This window comes from Coregonus clupeaformis, unplaced genomic scaffold, assembly GCF_020615455.1.
Source record: "Coregonus clupeaformis isolate EN_2021a unplaced genomic scaffold, ASM2061545v1 scaf0999, whole genome shotgun sequence".
NCBI classification, from domain to species: domain Eukaryota; kingdom Metazoa; phylum Chordata; class Actinopteri; order Salmoniformes; family Salmonidae; genus Coregonus; species Coregonus clupeaformis.
Window position 1 is genome coordinate 28992 of NW_025534453.1, and position 4801 is coordinate 33792.

Consider the following 4801-nt stretch of genomic DNA (forward strand, 5'->3'; position numbering starts at 1 on the left):
TATGAATAATCTACTGTCTACTCGCTTCGTGAGATTATTGCAAAATTTCAAAAGATTAGAAAGAAGTTACAAGAACTTTCTAGATTAGAAATCCAAATTAAAAACATATTTTCAGCAAATAAATTAACTAATGTAATCAAAACAACATATTAAAACACTTCGATTTTTCAAGCTACACCATAAATAGTACAATAAAACAATGTATGGTTATTAGTTACATTGAGCATAAAAGACACAGGAGGCTTCTCTATATGGAACGTTTTTTAATTCCATATCAGAAATAGCAGAAAGAAAAGTCTTATAAAAGACATGTATGTATGTCTTTAAAATACAAAAGACGTGTAAAACACACAAAGTAGAACAGTATACAAATAATAAAATATTTTTATTTTAAATGTATGTTTACGAATATAAGTAAACGGCAGGTGAACAGATATCATTTGGTGACAAACATAGTCACAGGCTATCAATACTATGAAGGCCTAAATGGAAAATAAGACGTTATTATTGGACAAGCTCTACATTGTGTTTGTGGTTTGAGGTTTTCTTCTTGCGGCCAAACAAACCGCAGAACCAGCCGCAACACATATATTTATTGGGAACCTGTTCCTGCCAGAAGAGGGGTTTGAGTTCCTGTGAACAAACAGAGCTGGTGAGCAGTGGCGTGTATTCATGTATGTCAAGGGAAGCCAGGCTTCCCCAAAACATTTACCAAGAAAAAAAGAAAAAATCATGTATCTTTCATCTCTCTGTGTTTCATAATTTTCCTTCAATTCGTATCTCACCTGAGAAAGCATCCAAGCGAGCGAAACAGCACCGCTCTGCCTCTGTACAGTATGTGTAGGCCATCTATCTAATGCTGACTGGACCAAAAGAGTATGACATTGTTGCTGCCCATAGCATTGAATGCAAGGGAACCCAGCGAGCATTTGCCTCCCTTGATAAATTTTTTTTTATAAAATAATAGCCAATCAGTGTTGAGCTAAACTGAGTGAGCTCAACTGTGAATGGTCCTGGCGCACCCAAAAAAAGTGTCAACGGAAGCCAGTTTGGATTTGGCTTCACTCCTATCAAATCGCTTCGAGAGCATATGTCATTGACAGAAACAACTTGAATTGTTGCATCTCGTTGTGTTGTTGTCCTCCGGTGGCTAGCTAGCTAGAGTTGGCTATTTCCTAAATTAGTCATGGATGGAGATCGTATTTGGACTTGTGGTTTTACTTAATTCTCTGTACTGACCAATGATTATAACTGCGATTCTGATCCAACCATTCATTCATACATTGTGCCCCTGGCCTGAGAGGATGGAAGTTCAATATGTAGCTAGATGTAGAAGGCTAATGTTAGCTAACGTTACCCGTGAAAGGAAGTTGGGCTAACGAGCAAGCATTTTAGCCAGGTAGCCTAGGACAACAAAAAATAAAAATGTGTACTGTATGACACACACACACAAACAAATCAAAACCATGGACAGCCACATCATATTTAGCTTACGTTGATTGGACTAAATTGTTTTTGGTATCTTTTAGTTGTCACTGTATATTTCATGATGTTGAAATGTTGAATTTGAAATGGTGCTGGAATAGTGGAGGCAGCTCCTGTTTTCTTTGCGACTTGCGTTAACTCTCTGTGGTTCTAAATCAATAGTTGTTTAGTGATCCAAAAATTTCGGAAACATTAACTTGCTTGACCATGCTGTAGGTCATGTAACTGTTTGTTATATGCAATATGCTTTGTGGACTTCACCGGACAGAGGTTGCTCTCCAGTTTTGTGATGAAACAAAGGTGTGGTTGAATTTATTCTGCGACTGTGTCTTCTTATTGTCTCGGCCTTTAGGCCTATATATCACGGTCACAAGGTATATGAACTAACAGGTTATGGAGCAAACATCGCAATTATCACAACACATAAGTTGTAATATGGCTTTTTTCCCCTGGCTACTGCTGGTGAGTGGAAACACACTGTATGAAACAATCAGCATCAGTAACCTTTCAATACTGAAGCTGCAGCTCAGTACGGGACAGACAACATTCAAAATGACTGATATTATCAATGAGACAATACAGAATTCAGTGTAGCTTACCTTCTCAAGTGGGGTGAGGAGTTTTTCCAGCGCTTGCTTTCTCGATATGTAGCTCCAGCTTGGTCTTGTTTGGGGGAAATGGTAAAGTGACAACATAGGAAATATTAGAACGGAGGTTCATTTTGTATGGCTGTATTCATGTTTGCTGACAATTATGACTAAATAAAAAACATTTGATCACAAAAAAAGTAGCTGTGTACACAACATTGGATATAGTTGTGAAGTTGTGAATTAAATAACATTATGGAATACAAGTAATTTACAAGAGACTAGGCCTGATTCTGAATGTAGCACACCAACAGTAACAGTGTTCTACCTGTATTATCTGGAGAGCTGGTCTCTCTCTTGACCGGGATGTTGATGCAGTATGGCCGGTCATCACCCTTCTCGGTGTCCTTACTGAAAGTCAAGGTAGGCCTCAGGTGAGCCACGATGTTTGGATACAGCACATTCACCAAAGGTCTTGAAGTATTCTTTCCTAATGTAGAGTGTGATGTCTAAGAATTTGGCCGTGTTGTCTGGCTCATTGTTGAGTTTCTTCAGAGTACCTAAGACTATACTCTTTGGTTTTGGTATTTCAATGCTTCATTCTGAACATGGATATGTATGTGCTGGTTTGCTCCTCTCTGCTGCCTCCTTCTGAGCCTGGTCTTGCAGATTCTTACCACAGAACTTTGTGGTTGATTAAAAAACTTTGGTCTCTGATGTTACAAACTCTTCATAGTCGTCCCCAACAAAGAATTTGGGATCGATCCAGACCACATCTCTGACGGAGGAGCGAGGCAGAGTTACACGGTGGACGTATTCCAACTTGTCGCTGTCAGTCAAAGGAGGGAATGCCTTCTGGAACAGTGCCAGTTTCCCGACCTGAGAGCCATAGTGATGGAAAATGTTCTTCTTTAGGTCTTCAGGTAGGGCAACTGCAAAGAACTTGCTCTCCATAGCCTCTTCGCAGCTCTTAGCTATTGGACGCCATGGGCTGAGGACTTGAAGCGGATAGGTGTCACTGATGCCCTTATACACCATCAGGATTCCCTCACAGATATAACTGGGAACCACCCCACAGAGGGAGATAGTGGCTCTGAGACTGAGTCCCCCAAAGGAAGTCTGCTGCTCCATAGCCTCAACCTCACCATCACTAAGGTGTGCACCCTGCATCACAAACTATGTAACCTATACAGCGCGGAAATCATGGAGTCTACCATCTAATCACTGCAATGTTGTAATGTTGTTTTCTTGTCTGCCAGGGATCCCTAGTTGTTGTGGTGGGCAAGGTGGGCTGTGGGAAAAGCTCATGGAGAGATGCATCATGGGAATCCTCAGGAGCAAGACCAGAATCCTTTGCACCTACCGCATAGAGTTTGTGGACAAAGCTGATGTGGTGATTCTCATGGACAATGGAACAATTATTAAAACAGGTAGTGAACTCTAGCCTTATGTTCTTCCATTGATAATGGAATAATGAATGAATTACTTTTCTGTATAATTATACTGTATTTATGTCTGAATAAACTCTGTATGCCCTTCTCATTCGTTTTAGATAGGTACACCTGAAGAGGTCCTTCCTTTGGTAGAAGCAGTGCCCAAGAACCGGAAGAATGACAGTAATGCAAAGGAGAAAGGTACCAGTTGTCTTTAATGTCTCTTAGCATTGTGGCCAATAAAAAGAAAAGATTAAGATGGGCAGTCTGAGATATGGCTTTTTCTTTGCAACTCTGCCTAGGAGGTCAGCATCCCGGAGTCGCCTCTTCACTGTTGACGTTGAGACTGGTGTTTTCGGGTACTATTTAATGAAGCTGCCAGTTGAGGACCTGTGAGGCGCCTGTTTCTCAAACTAGACACTCTAATGTATTTGTCCTCTTGCTCAGTTGTGCACCGGGGCCTCCCACTCCTCTTTCTATTCTGGTTAGAGCCAGTTTGCGCTGTTCTGTGAAGGGAGTAGTACACAGCGTTGTACGAGATCTTCAGTTTCTTGGCAATTTCTCGCATGGAATAGCCTTCATTTCTCAGAACAAGAATAGACTGATGAGTTTCAGAAGAAAGTTATTTGTTTCTGGCCATTTTGAGCCTGTAATCAAACACACAATTACTGATGCTCCAGATACTCAACTAGTCTCAAGAAGGCCAGTTTTATTGCTTCTTTAAATCAGCACAACAGTTTTAAGCTATGCTAACATAATTGCAAAAGGGTTTTCTAATGATCAATTAGCCTTTTAAAATGATAAACTTGGATTATCAAACACAACGTGCCATTGGAACACAGGACTGATGGTTGCTGATAATGGGCCTCTGTACGCCTATGTAGATATTCCATTAAAAATCAGCCGTTTCCAGCTACAATAGCCATTTACAACATGAACAATGTCTACACTGTTTTTCTGATCAATTTGATGTTATTTTAATGGACAAAAAAAATTATTATCTTTCGAAAACAAGGACATTTCTAAGTGACCCCAAACTTTTGAACGGTAGTGTATATATTTTGTATATTATTATTATACATTTTGTAGTATTTTTTTAAAGGTGTATATTTTTTGTACATATACAAATGCTTTATAGAGGAGGATAGAGGAGAGACAGTGGGAAAGATAGTTTTTGGCTGAAAAGGCATTGGTCCGGATTCAAACCCATGCTGCAGCAGTATATGTGATCCGGAGGCAGTGGTTTAGACTGCTAGACTACCTTAGTCCACGTGTTTGTAATGTTGCTCTTACATC